The sequence below is a fragment of the Triticum dicoccoides genome, chromosome 6A, assembly GCF_002162155.2.
Source record: "Triticum dicoccoides isolate Atlit2015 ecotype Zavitan chromosome 6A, WEW_v2.0, whole genome shotgun sequence".
NCBI lineage: Eukaryota > Viridiplantae > Streptophyta > Magnoliopsida > Poales > Poaceae > Triticum > Triticum dicoccoides.
Window position 1 is genome coordinate 538044246 of NC_041390.1, and position 16088 is coordinate 538060333.

The window sequence follows — 16088 nt, forward strand, 5'->3', positions numbered from 1 at the left end:
TCCCCCTCCCTCCTTCCCTATTGCATCCTATGCACGCTCAAAATCCCCCCTGATTTCTGCACTGGATGAGCACCTGCCCTGCTGCTGCCCGCCCTCGCCCCGCCTGCACCGGCCCCCGCCTCTGCTCTCGCCCCGCGCATCGCACTCGGCCTACCGCCGGCTGAGCCCCGACCCCGCCTGTGTGACCCTGCTGCCGCTGCTCTGTCGTGGTTGCACGCCTGCGCTGCCGCGCTGCTCTGCTGCTCTACATGCTGCTATCGCCGCCTCCTTTCCTTGTCGTTGCTGCTCCTCTCCCCTCGCCCCTAGTGCTGCTACTCCACTTCTCTAAATCCTTCTTGCTGCCGCTCTCTACTGCTTCTACTCCATCTTTATGCTATGAGAAATAACTATCATCGAAATCTTGCTTTGTGATTGAGTAATCTGCTAGTATAATTGTGTGTTCACCTTGTTTACTAGTCCATGTACTAGTTATCTTTGTACGTGTTTGACTTTCAGTCCTTGCTCACTATTTGCTCATCTGCACGTCAAGGAGCTGGAGCTGCATCTGCACTCCAAGGAGCGGCTGGTTAGTACTGCTTGTTCTTGTACCCAGAGCAGTTGGTAATGTTGCAAATAGAAGTAGAGTACTGCTTGTTGTACTTGTGATCTTGCAAATAGGAGTTGGAGTAATTTAACTTCACTAGAGTAATTTGTTGCATCTGTTGTAGGTGGTCTAGTGCTACCCATCTACTGCCCATTTCCTCTGGTACCGGAGTTGGAGTTTAGTGTACTGGACACTTTCATAGATTGCTAGGGTACTTCCTCTCCTTTCTCTCCTTTAGTGTACTAGAAACTTCCATAAATTTCAGAAACTTCATATAAAAAATTTATTCACTGCTGCTGATGTACTACTTGTGATGCTGCTACTGCTGCACTACTTGTGATGCTGCTGCTACTTGTGATTTTGTCAACTTGTGATGCTGCTGCTACTTGTGATCTTCTGAAATGACCCTTTCTCGTGAAATGTTGATTAATTTCTGTTTTGGTTGAGAATGGGGCACTCCTAGGTCAAGAAAATTAGCAAAGGTCATGCCCAATTTTCTTGACCTAGAAGGTGCCCGATTCTCAACTGAAACAAAAATTAATCAACATTTATAGTTTGACCTAGAAGATGCCCAATTTGTTAACTCTAGTTCAGGTGTTGAATGTTAATCTGAGTGTGTGTGATGGTGACTGAATAGATAAATCATGTCTCCCAACATTTTCAGCTAAGTGGACTCTCACACACACACTATCTAGCTTTACACTTAAGCAGTGGCGAGATCTGCTCCCTCCACACAATGTGCAACAAGCAAGCAGGTGGATCTAGGTAGCTTGGCTAGATTAGCTATGAGCCAATGTGGTCAAGTCAAAAGAGATGATGCAGATGGATGGATAGATGGATGGATGGGGATGCAGCACCACTCCACCACCTTCACTTGTCTAGCTTGTGGTTTACCCCTCACTCTCTCATGCACCAGAAGAATATGATACATACATCCACTTTGATAAGCTAAAACTAGTAAGAGAAGCAGGGCAAAAAATAATTTTTGTATTTATTTTAGATCACATACACAAAATAACCTACCAGCAATACAAATCTAGTTTCAAAAACATGTGATACATACATCCACTTTGATAAGCTAAAACTAGTAAGAGCAACAGGGCAAAAAATAAATCTATGTATGATATAGGGGTGCTACAGCTATATCCTCCATCCAGTCCCACCGGAGCAAGCAAACCTACAAGCTGCTCCTCATGTTTTTCCCTCTACTAGTAGACTGGAACTTCCCAATGCTGGCTAGTTTGCACCCTCTACAAGTTGCTACTGCTTCCGAATAACATAACAGCCATCGAAATCTAGTTTGAATCAGAAAAATGTGAGAAAACCCATCGATTGAGGCGGACAACTAGTTGTAGATGAGGAAGGGCATTTGAGGCCCCATCGAGTCTATGAATATGTGATGGGTCCTGATATATTGACTTGCGGATTTATTTTTTCCTAGACTGCCTCGGTGTCGACAAACCCTAAATGATGAGACCATGATCTTGTTCCTTGACAATAACCAACTTTTTGACCAAACTTTTTTCCTATTTAGAGCGAAACATGGCCCACAATGATGAGGCCAGCGGTTCAGGCGGCAAGCAATTCTGGGAGCTGTCCCAGGAGATGGAGGAAGAACCTCACCGCTATGAGGACGCCGCGGAAGACACTGATCCTGACTACACAACCCCTAGTGGCGTTGGGGATGACACCACTGATGGTGCCGCTGAGGATGCCACCACAGATGATGGCGGCGCACACAGAGATGGCAGCCAACCGAAGAAGCAAAGGAAGGACCGGCGCCCGAATGCGCTCTGCACCCTCAAGGAGGAATTCACTCAAGTGGACTCCGACGGGAATCCAGAGCCCAAACATATACTCAAGGGGTACACGGTTCAGCTCGGGTGCATTCTCCGGAGCACCGTCTTGATCAACACCAAGAACCTTAGGCATAAGGACCGAGGGAATTTGCGCAACCTCCTCTTCACGAAGCTGCACGAACGATACAAGTTCCCCGCCGAATTTGAAAACACACGCCTCTCAGGGAATAAAGTGAACAGTGCCGCCCTCATGAAGATGAGCACGGCCCTGTCTACTTGGAAAAGCACGGTGAAGAGAATGATTGATAAAGGTGATAGTTATGAGAAGATCAAGGCGAAATATCCTTTGATGAGCGAAGATGAGTACAAGGAGTTCAAGATCAAGTGCGAGAGCAGTGCAACCTCCGAATCAAGTCAGTGGGGGAAAGAAATGCGGGAGTTGAACTTAGGGGAACACAAACTCGGTCCCGACGGTTACAGAGTGGCGGAGCCTATATGGGACAAGGAGGACGCGGAGCATGCCGAGCAAGGCCTACCGCCCCGCTTCGAGAAATACAGCGGTGACAAGCAGACCAGGAACTATGTCAGGGCCCGGTACATGGAGGACCCGATAACAAAGGAGCTTACCACGGATCCGAAGACCAGGGCACTTGAGCTTCTTCTGGTAAGGAATACACCCCCGGGTAATTAGCTCCATATGGTTGCACTCTAATTAATCCCCAATATTTCTAAATGGTTCACGTTCCTTTCACAGGACACTGAAAGCAGTAGCGCGGGGTCGTCTAAGAGCTCCCCTTTCGACACCCCTTTAAATAGGGCGTTGAACGTAATGAAAAACAAGGATAAGCTCACTAAGCCGACGTCAGCTGGTCGTGTGGCCGGCAAAGGCTTGTCCACAAAATGGGGGTCATACTATACCGTTGGTGTGCGGAAGGAGAAAAAGACCAGCTCGGAAAGCCAGACGCACGAGGTTGAAGAACTCAAGGCACAAGTGGCGCGGATTCCGGAGCTTGTCCAAGAGAAAGTGCAACAACAACTTGGAAAGACGCTCAACGCCATGGTGCCTACGTTGATTCATGGGCTGACGACGTGGATTGCGGGCGGCCAACAGGGGCCTCCCCCGATTCCCAGCTTCATGGCCAGCAACTCGCACAACGCGCAGGCGGCGCCATTGGTGTCTCCGGCGGCGGCGCCATTGGTGTCTCCGGCGGAGGTGGTATTCGTGTCTCCGGCGCCGGCACGGGCATTGGAGCTTAATGCACCCGGGTGTACGCCGGCCGGCACCTCGCCAACAAGCGCCCCCTCCATCAGTTGCACGCCCGCCGTTGGCGGTGCCTCGACATTAGCCGAGCTCGACGGCATCACGGTAACTAAGCCTCTCGGCCGATGACTTCATCTCCTTGCTTTTGACTGGGCATCCCTGATGCCCTGTACATGTTTTCGCAGGGCACCGCCGACGTTCCTTGCACTCTTCTGCACTTCGTGGGCGCCGAGTTGGTCGATGTCGCCAAGGGCAGAATCGTTCAACCGGGCAACCCCATGTTCCACGGTAATCCGATGCAACCCACAATGTATAGGGTTGAAGTGGTTCAGGTGCTGCCAGGCTGCGACGAGCTGTTACCTCCGATTCGACCCGTTGGGGCCGACGAAGAAGATGAGATGACCCTCAGCGCCTGCGTAAACTAGCCCCTGCTTTGGCCGAAGAGCCAGATTCATTTGGGGGCGGGGGACACCACCCCACAGACAAGACCGCCAGTCGTGCCGGCGCCAAGCCATGGCAAGAACGCCGCAACGCTACCGGACCTGCCGGACATCCCTATGGCACAGGATCCGGACGGCGACGACAACGACGACGGTACATTTACCAACGTTGATAAGTACTTTGCCGAACATGGGTACGCTGACGAGTTCTGCGGGCCTCTTTCTCAAGAACCCAACCAAGACCACCGCGATCTAGCTGGTACGGCGGAGAATTCCAATTGCAACAGGCGTTGTCTAGCGTTCAGTTCTTAGGACACGCCTCCAGCTCCCGCCTTCACCGAGCCTCAGATAGCTGAGGTGCGAAATATTATCAGCCCCAACACGCTCAAGAAGGCGGTCTGTGAGCAGAACTCGGTCCCATTACAGGAGATCAAGAAGAAGGGACGGAAACAAAAGACTAACAAGGGCGCCGGTGCGAGCCAGCCGACACCGAGTTCGATCCATGCTCAGGACGGGCCACCTTCACCTAAGGATATCTCGAGGAGGGTGCATGTGGCGGGTAGGGTGATGCTACCGCCAAATATGCTGAATGCTGCAACCGGTGCTATGCGGAGTCTGCACGACAGTGTTCTTTCTTTGGAGAAGCGGCGTCTCAGAGAGAAGGATGTGGCATACCCGGTTTTCGTGTCCAAGGTGCCAGAGGGCAAGGGCTTTGTGGATGGCGACATCGGGGGTACGATCGTCTTGCGGTTTGATGACATCTTTGCTATGTTTAACCTTCATCCGCTGCACTACACCTTCGTTCGGCTGTTTTCACTGAGTATGGAGATGCGAATCATTAGAGACAAGACCCCGGACATCGTGATAGTCGACCCCTTCTACATGCGTGCCAAGCACTTGAGCAGCGCTGGGGACCGCCAAGTTGCGAGTTCACACCTCGAAGGCGTCATTCTGGCAAACCCAGATAAGGATAACTTCCTTCTGGCTTACTTTCCCGAGTAAGTCATCCCTTAACCGCCCCGTAACATATGATTTCTTAGATTTTGATCGTTCTTTTTTTCTAACATTCCGTGTTCTGTGCAGTGACACACATTACACACTCATCCTCTTAAGCCCGAAATATTCCATGGCCACGTATTTCGACCCGAACCTTAACTCCAACATAGACTACACAAATGTCAAGAAAGTTCTTGATGATGTTCTCCCCGGCTACACCAAATCTGGAGGCACCTTCACCAGGGCAGTTCGTAAGTACGGCAAGCACATGTTCTCACACAATACGAAGTTCTGCTGCGTCAAGCAGCCGCCTGGCGGTCAGAAGGATGCCTACTACGCCCTCCATCACATGCGGGCGATCGTAAGGGACCATCATCAACTTCTGCTACCAGATAATCTCAAAGATTGGGCCACGAGCTTGTCGGCAGTCCAGGACGCGGACCTCAGACAAGAATTCGTTCGCATCCAGTCGGAGTTTGCGGACATCATCCATCAAGATGTCCTTCATACCTCGGGGCAGTTCTTCCTCAGATATCAACCGTCCAACAGTGAGATAGATGAAACGCTACAAATGCAGGGTGACAACGACCGCGATTTCATGACCATCATGATAGACGGCGGCTTCATCCACGTTCCTATCCGATGAGTCGAGTCGAAAGTAGTGATGTGTAGTTCCGAAACATTGATTGGCTCATGTTGTAATTATACTTTAATGAATTCGTATGTCTCTTTGGTTTGGACAGTCGTTCAACTTAGATGTAATCGATGCTATTTATTAGTAGGACCATGAATCGTGCTATTAATGTCTTGCTTTTCTCTTCCGATCCTTTTGTTGCATACTTACATATTGCTTATGTATTGTCTGTTGTTTGGCTTGTGCATAGAGATGCCGTCGTATGTCGTGTACAAGGGTAAGGTTCCCAGAGTCTACGACAACTGGGAGGAGTGTCGGAGACAGGTTCACCGTTTCAGCGGTAACAATTACAAAGGGTACACCACTAGGGCGGAGGCCGAATGTAGATACACCCGCTATCTAGCGGGAGAGAGGAGGGAGCGTTGGAGGAACCGGATGAAGACCAGTTTGATCGCGATGATGCTCATCGTGATGACCACAGCTCTCGTCTATGTGATGGTAGTTTAGATGATCGATATCGACTTGTAATGTGAAGAAAAACTCGATACTCGCGGTCCTGAGACTTGTAATGTTTTATCTTTGTTCGGTCTTTTGAATTCGCAGACTAATATGATGAATTGTATTCGGAGACTAATCTTCTATTGTATTCGATGAATCTGATGTTGCTGTGTGCTGCTGTCTATATTCTGTCCAATAATATATTTTGTAACCTGTGCAAAAATCAGAAAAGCAAAAAAAACCTAATATTCATACTAATGGCGCACCACACAAGACACTAATGGCGCACTATGATCATCACACTAATGGCGCATTAACTGCTGGTGCGCCATTAGAATGCCAAAGCACATGGGTACATATGGCCCCCTGGGAGGCATTCTAATGGCGCACTGCAGGCTATACTAATGGCGCACTACGTGGTGCGCCATTAGAACACCAGATACTAATGGCGCACTAGTGGTGCGCCATTAGAATTTAAATCTAATGGCGTGATGCCAGTGGCGCACCGGTAGTGCGCCATTAGAAGGCAAATTCGGTGCGCCACTAGCATGCCTTTTCCTAGTAGTGTTGGAGTCGGAGAGGCAATAGGGGGCGTGCCCTAGGGGGGCAGGCGCGCCCCCCACCCTCGTGGATAGGTGGTGGGTCCCCTGGCCTTCATCTTTTGCAGGTATTTTTCATATTTTCTGAAAAGTTGCTCCGTGAAGTTTCAGGTCATTCCGAGAACGTTTGTTTTTGCACATAAATAACACCATGGTAATTCTGTTGAAAACATCGTCAGTCCGGGTTAGTTCCATTCAAATCATGCAAGTTAGAGTCCAAAACAAGGGCAAAAGTGTTTGGAAAAGTAGATACGACGGAGACGTATCAGCGTGCTAACCAAGCAATTATGTCTTATCAAAATGACATAGCCAAAGAAAGCTTATCCCTACAAAATCATATAGTTTGGTCATGCTTCATTTTCGCCACACAAAATGCTCTCATCATGCACAACCCCGATGATAAGCCAAGCAATTGTTTCATACTTAGCCTTTTCAAACTCTTTCATCTTTTACGCAATATATGAGCGCGAGCCATGGACATAGCACTATGGGTGGAATAGAATATAATGATTGAGGTTGTGTGATAAGACAAAAAAGGAGAAAGTCTCACATTGACATCGCTAATCAATGGGCTATGGAGATGCCCACCGATTGATGTCAATGCAAGGAATAGGGATTGCCATGCAACGGATGCACTAGAGCTATAAATATATGAAAGCTCATCAAAAAACTAAGTGGGTGTGCATCCAACTTGCTTGCTCACGAAGACCTAGGGCATTTGAGGAAGCCCATCATTGGAATATACAAGCCAAGTTCTATAATGAAAAATTCCCACTAGTATATGAAAGTGACAAAATAAGAGACTCTCTATCATGAAGATCATGGTGCTACTTTGAAGCACAAGTGTGGAAAAAGGATAGTAACATTGTCCCTTCTCTCTTTTTCTCTCATTTTTTTACTTGGGCCTTCTTTTTTTTCTTGGCCTCTTTTTTTCGTCCGGAGTCTCATCCTGACTTGTGGGGGAATCATAGTCTCAATCATCATTTCCTCACATGGGACAATGCTCTAATGATGATCATCACACTTTTATTTACTTACAACTCAAGAATTACAACTCGATACTTAGAACAAAATATGACTCTATGTGAATGCCTCTGTTGGTGTACTAATGTCTACTACACAACCTTCTTCTTGTAGGCGTTGTTGGGCCTCCAAGTGCAGAGGTTTGTAGGACAGTAGCAAATTTCCCTCAAGTGGATGACATAAGGTTTATCAATTCGTAGGAGGCGCAGGATGAAGATGGTCTCTCTCAAACAACCCTGCAACCAAATAACAAAGAGTCTCTAATGTCCCCAACACACCCAATACAATGGTAAATTGTATAGGTGCACTAGTTCGGCGAAGAGATGGTGATACAAGTGGTAGATGGATGGTAGATATAGGTTTTTGTAATCTGAAAATATAAAAACAGAAGGTTACTAATGATAAAAGTGAGCGTAAACGGTATTGCAATGCGTTGAAACAAGGCCTAGGGTTCATACTTTCACTAGTGCAAGTCCTCTCAACAATAATAACATAATTGGATCACATAACTATCCCTCAACATGCAACAAAGAGTCACTCCAAAGTCACTAATAGTGGAGAACAAACGAAGACATTATGGTAGGGTACGAAACCACCTCAAAGATATTCTTTCCAATCAATCCGTTGGGATATTCCTATAAGTGTCACAAAGAGCCCTAGAGTTCGTACTAGAATAACACCTTAAGACACAAATCAACCAAAACCCTAATGTCACCTAGATACTCCAATGTCACCTCAAGTATCCGTGGGTATGATTATACGATATGCATCACACAATCTCATATTCATCTATTCAAGCAACACATAGAACCTCAAAGAGTGCCCCAAAGTTTCTACCGAAGAGTCAAGACGAAAACATGTGCCAACCCCTATGCATAGGTTCATGGGCGGAACCCGCAAGTTGATCACCAAAACATACATCAAGTGGATCAATTGAATACCCCATTGTCACCACGGGTATCCCACGCAAGACATACATCAAGTGTTCTCAAATCCTTAAAGACTCAATCCGATAAGATAACTTCAAAGGGAGAACTCAATCCATTACAAAAGGGTAGAGGGGGAGAAACATCATAAGATCCAACTATAATAGCAAATCTCGCGATACATCAAGATCGTACCACCTCAAGAACACGAGAGAGAGAGGGGGGAGATCAAACACATAGCTACTGGTACATACCCTCAGCCCCGAGGGAGAACTACTCCCTCCTCGTCATGGAGAGCACCGGGATGATGAAGATGGCCACCCAGAGAAGGATTGCCCCTCCGGCAGGGTGCTGGAACGGGTCTAGATTGGCTTTCGGTTGCTATGGAGGCTTCTGGCGGCGGAACTCCCGATCTATTGTGCTTCTGGATAGTTTTAGGGTATATGGATATATATATATAGGCGGAAGAAATACATCAGGGCAGCCACGAGGGGCCCACGAGGGTGGAGGGCGCGCCCAGGGGGTGGGCGCGCCTCCTGCCTCGTGGCTTCCTCGTTGATCCCCTAACGTGCACTCCAAGTCTCCTGTATTGCTTTCTTTCCAAAAATAAATTTTCTGGAGGTTTCATTCTGTTTGGACTGCGCTTGATATTCCTTTTGTGTGAAACATTGAAACAAGGGGAAAACAGAAACTGGCACTGGGCTCTGGGTTAATAGGTTAGTCCCAAAAATCATATAAAATAGCATATAAATGCATATAAAACATCCAAGGTTGATAATATAATAGCATGGAACAATTAAAAGGTACAGATACGTTGGAGACGTATCATGTACCGGGATATGCGATGAATCAAGAGTGACATGTATGAAAAATTAAGCATGGTGGATTTGCCACAAATATGATGTCAACTACATGATCATGCAAGGCAATATGACAATGATGATGCGTGTCATAATAAACGGAACGGTGGGAAGTTGGATGGCAATATATCTCGGAATGTCTATGGAAATGCCATAGTAGGTAGGTATGGTAGCTGTTTTGAGGAAGATATAAGGAGGCTTATGTGTAATAGAGCGTATCATATCATGGGGTTTGGATGCACCGGCGAAGTTTGCACCAACTCTCAAGGTTAGAAAGGGCAATGCATGGTAACGAAGAGGCTAGCAATGATGGAAGGGTGAGAGTGCGTATAATCCATGGACTCAACATTAGTCATAAATAACTCACATACTTATTGCAAAAATCTACAAGTCGTCAAAACCAAGCACTACGCGCATGCTCCTAGGGGGATAGATTGGTAGGAAAAGACCATCTCTCGTCCCCGACCACCACTCATAAGGAAAGCAATCAAAGAACACCTCATGCTTCAAATTTGTCACACAACGTTTACCATATGTGTATGCTATGGGACTTGCAAACTTCAACACAAATATTTCTCAATTTCACAATTACTCAACTAGCACACCTCTAATATTACCACCTTTATATCTGAAAACAACTATCAAGTATCAAACTTATCTTAGTTTTTAATGCACTTTCAGGTTTTTATCTTGGATGCCTATCATATTAGGACTAATTTTATAACCAAATCAAATTACCATGTTGTTCTAAAGGACTCTCAACATAATATAAGTGAAGCATGAGAGATCAATTATTTCTATAAAATAGAACCACCGCCGTGCTCTAAAATATATAAGCGAAGCACTTGAGCAAAATTATCTAACTCAAAAGATATAAGTGAAGCACATAGAGTATTCTAGTGAATTACGATTCATGTGTGTCTCTCTCAAAAGGTGTGTACAGCAAGGATGATTGTGGTAAACTAAAAAACAAAGACTCAAATCATACAAGACGCTCCAAGCAAAACACATATCATGTGGTGAATAAAAATATAGCTCCAAGTAAAGTTACCGATGGACGAAGACGAAAGAGGGGATGCCTTCCGGGGCATCCCCAAGCTTAGGCTTTTGGTTGTCCTTTAATTTTACCTTGGGGTTCCTTGGGCATCCCCAAGCTTAGGCTCTTGCCACTCCTTGTTCCATAATCCATCAAATATTTACCCAAAACTTGAAAACTTCACAACACAAAACTTAACAGAAAATCTCGTGAGCTCCGTTAGCGAAAGAAAAGAAAACACCACTTCAAGGTACTGTAATGAACTCATTATTTATTTATATTGGTTTTAAACCTACTGTATTCCAACTTTTATATGGTTCATAAACTCCATTACTAGCCATAGATTCATCAAAATAAGCAAACAACACACGAAAACCAGAATCTATCAAAAACAGAACAGTCTGTAGTAATCTGTAGGTTTCGAATACTTATGGAACCCCAAAAATTCTAAAATAAATTTCTGGACGTGAGTAATTTATCTATTAATAATCTTCAAAAATAATTAACTAAATATCACTCTTCAATAAAAAGTGGCAGTGAATATCGCGAGCGCTAAAGTTTCTGTTTTTTTACAGCAAGATCGCAAAGACTTTCCCCAAGTCTTCCCAAAGGTTCTACTTGGCACAAAAACTAATTAAAAGCGTAAAACCACATCTAAACAGAGTTTAGATGAATTATTTATTACTAAACATAATCAAAAATCAAGAAACAAAAATAAAATTGGGTTGTCTCCCAACAAGCGATATCGTTTAATGCCCCTAGCTAGGCATAAATGCAAGGATAGATCTAGGTATTATCATCTTTGGTATGCAATCCATATGTAGCTATCATAATAGATTCATAAGGTAATTTAATTTTATTCTAGGAAAGTGTTCCATGCCTTTCCTTAATGGAAATTGGAATCTAATATTCTGTTCTTTCATATCAATAATTGCACTAATCGTTCTAAGGAAAGGTCTACCAAGAATAATAGGACATGAAGGATTGCAATCTATATCAAGGACAATGAAATCTACGGGCACATAATTCCTATTTGCAACAATAAGAACATCATTAATTCTTCCCATAGTTGCTTAATGGTGGAATCCGCAAGATGCAAGTTTAAAGAACAATCATCAAATTCACAGAAACCTAGCAAATCACACAAGGTTTTAGGAATCGTGGAAACACTAGCACCCAAATCACACAAAGCATAGCATTCATGATCTTTAATTTTAATTTTAATAGTAGGTTCCCACTCATCATGAAGTTTTCTAGGGATAGAAACTTCCAATTCAAGTTTTTTCTTCATAAGATTGCATTAAGGCATCAACGATATGTTTAGTAAAAGCCTTATTTTGACTATAAGCATGCGGAGAATTTAGCACGGATTGCAACAAGGAAATACCATCTATTAAAGAGCAATTATCATAATTAAATTCCTTGAAATCCAGGATAGCGGGTTCATTTCTATCTAAAGTTTTGACCTCATCAATCCCACTTTTACCAATTTTTGCATCAAGATCTAAAAACTCCGAATCATTGGGACGCCTTCTAACTAAAGTTGACTCATCTCCAGTCCCATCATTATCAATATTCATATTGCAAAACAAAGATTTAATAGGAGACACATCAATCACTTTTAGGTCTTCATCATTATTATCATGGAAACTAGAAGAACACACTTTCACAAAGCAATCTTTTTTAGCACGCATCCTAGCGGTTCTTTCTTTGCACTCATCAATGGAAATTCTCATGGCCTTGAGAGACTCATTGATATCATGCTTAGGTGGAATAGATCTAAGTTTCAAAGAATCAACATCAAGAGAAATTCTATCCACGTTCCTAGCCAACTCATCAATCTTGGGTAATTTTTCTTCAAGCAAAGCATTGAAATTCTTTTGAGAAATCATAAATTCCTTAACACTAGTCTCAAAATCAGAGGGCGTATTATTAAAATTTCCATAAGATTTGTTGTAGGAATTACCATAATTATTAGAGGAATTACTGGGATACGGCCTAGGATTAAAATTTCCTCTATAAGCATTGTTACCAAAATTGTTCCTACCAACAAAATTCACATCCATAGATTCATTATTATTCTCAATCAAAGTAGATAAAGGCATATCATTAGGATCAGTAGAAACACCCTTATTAGCAAACAATTTCATAAGTTCATCCATCTTTCCACTCAAAACATTAATCTCTTCAATTGCATGCACATTTTTACTAGTAGATCTTTCCGTGTGCCATTGAGAATAATTAACAATAATATTATCTAGGAGTTTAGTAGCTTCTCCTAAAGTGATTTCCATAAAAGTGCCTCCCATTTCCAAATCTAAAAGATTTCTAGAAGCAAAATTCAATCCGGCATAAAATTTTTGTATAATCATCCAAAGATTCAAACCATGTGTAGGGCAATTACGTATCATTAATTTCATCCTCTCCCAAGTTTGTGCAACATGTTCATGATCAAGTTGCTTAAAATTCATAATATCGTTTCTAAGAGAGATGATCTTAGCGGGAGGAAAATATTTAGAGATAAAAGCATCTTTGCACTTATTCCATGAATCAATACTACTTTTAGGCAAAGACGAAAACCAAGTATTAGCACGATCTCTAAGAGAAAACGGGAATAGCTTCAATTTAACAATATCATTATGCACATCTTTCTTCTTTTGCATATCACATAAATCAACAAAGCTATTTAGATGGGTAGCGGCATCTTCACTAGGAAGGCCAGCGAATTGATCTTTCATGACAAGATTCAGCAAAGCAGCATTAATTTCACAAGATTCAGCATCGGTAAGAGGAGCAATCAAAGTGCTAAGAAAATCATTGTTGTTGGTATTGGCAAAGTCACACAATTTAGTATTATCTTGAGCCATCGTGACAAGCAAGCAATCCGACACACAAGCAAACAAGAAGCAAGCGAAAGAAAAAGCAAATGGAAAAAGAGAAGGGGAATGGAAAGAGAGGGCGAATAAAACGGCAAGGGTGAAGTGGGGGAGAGGAAAACGAGAGGCAACACTACAAAAAAATACACTTCCATGATGATACGTGTTTGTCACAGTAGGTCACGTTTTCTATCATGCATGTACATCCATGGCAATTTTATGACAGAATCAAGATAGCCATAGTTGTGCTGTCATAGAAGTGTTACATGACATTACCAAAATTATCAACACGGAAGTGTCCACTTCCATGATGATAAATTGCGCGTAACAGAAGTGCTTTCGTCAAGGGTGACCGACACATGGCATCAACCGTAACGGAACGCTGTTAAGCTAACGGGTCCGGTTTTGGATCCGATAACCCGCTAACAGCCCCGGCCAATGGGGATTTTCCACGTGTAAAATTATCATTGGCTGGAGGAAACACGTGTCGGCTCACCGTTGGGACAGATGTCATCCACTCATTGGACCGAAGGTGCCTATGATACGTCGACACATGGCACGGCACAACAGAGGCCCATTCCTGTGAAAAGGTCGGCCCACGGAAAGTGTGTTAACGGTCTGTTCGCATATAGCCCATTTACAGCCCGAACACCCAGGGCCCGTTACGACCTATTCGAGTTAGGCCCAGTAGCATCATCTGGGCCGTCCAATATGATTCCAGCCAATTTTAAGTTCCGGCCCATATATGGCCCATGACATCTTTCGGCCCATATGAGGCCCTTTGTAACTCTTGGCCCATTAATGGCCCGTGGTGAAACTCGCCCGTACTGAACAGTGTAGCACTTTATACCCATTAACGGCCCATTAATCCATTGGACCGTTTGCAGCCCATGTTATCTTTCGGCCTTCTCAGGGCCCATTTATTCTTGGGCTCATTTCCAGCATTCGGTTACTTATGGCTCGTTACTGCCATTTTCTGCTTGTGGGCCAAATTCAGCCTCTGGTTACAGTCGGCCCGTTTGTGGCCCGTTAATACGTTGGGCCATTTTCATAGCGTCATCAAATACGTCCTATTAACGATGGCCCGTTATTGTCGGCCCATGAACGGACGACTCCAATTCTAGCCCGTTTACGGCCATAATGTGGTTTGTTTTTGGCCCATGTTTGGCTAATCGATCATACGGCCCGTCTAAGGCCCATTGATGGTATGGCCCGTAGAAGGCCCATTGTTTCTACGGCCCGTAGAAGGCACATTGTTTCTAAGGACCATAAAAGGCCCATTGTTTCTACGGACCGTAGAAAGCCCAGTGTCACTACAGTAAATATGTAGCCCATGGCCTGTTAAAGGCAGGAAACTACTATAGGTTTAGACCTGCTAATGGCCCAAGATGATTATAGGCCCACGTTTTGGCCCATATGAGTAACGGGTTGCTACCTCTTGAGCACTGCGTTGGATTTCCCCGAAGAGGAAGGGATGATGCAGCAAAGTAGCTTTAGTATTTCCCTCAGTTTTTGAGAACCAAGGTATCAATCCAGTAGGAGGCTACGCTCGAGTCCCTCGTACCTACACAAAAACAATAGCTCAACGCAACCAACACGCTTAGGGGTTGTCAATCCCTTCACGGTCACTTACGAAAGTGAGATCTCATAGAGATGATAAATAATATTTTTGGTATTTTTGGTATAGAGATGCAAAGTAAAAAGTAAAAGCAAAGCAATAATAAAGTGATGGAGATTGATATAATGAGAAAGAGACCCAGGGGCCATAGGTTTCACTAGTGGCTTCTCTCAAGAGCATAAGTATTCTACGGTGGGTGAACAAATTACTGTTGAGCAATTGGCATAATTGAGCATAGTTATGAGAATATCTAGGTATGATCATGTATATAGGAATCACGTCCGATACAAGTAGACAGAAATGATTCTGCATCTACTACTATTACTCCACTCATCGACCTCTATCCAGCATGCATCTAGAGTATTAAGTTAAAAACAGAGTAACGCCTTAAGCAAGATGACATGATGTAGAGGTATAGTTTCATGCAATATGATAAAAAAACCATCTTGTTATCCTCGATGGCAATGATACAATACGTGCCTTGCTGCCCCTTTTGTCACTCGGAAAGGACACCGCAAGATCGAACCCAAAGCTAAGCACTTCTCCCATGGCAAGAACAACCAATCTAGTAGGCCAAACCAAACTGATAATTCGAAGAGACTTGCAAAGATAACCAATCATACATAAAAGAATTCAGAGAAGATTCAAATATTATCCATAGATAGACTTGATCGTAAACCCACAATTCATCGGTCTGAACAAACACACTGCAAAAAGAAGATTACATCGAATAGATCTCCACGAGAGAGGGGGAGAACATCGTATTGAGATCCAAAAAGAGAGAAGAAGCCATCTAGCTACTAGCTATGGACCCGTAGGTCTGAAGTAAACTACTCACAATTCATCGGAGGGGCTTGGATGATGATGTAGAAGCCCTCCGTGATCGATGCCCCCTCTGGCGGAGCTCCGGAACAGGCCCCAAGATGGGATCTCGTGGAT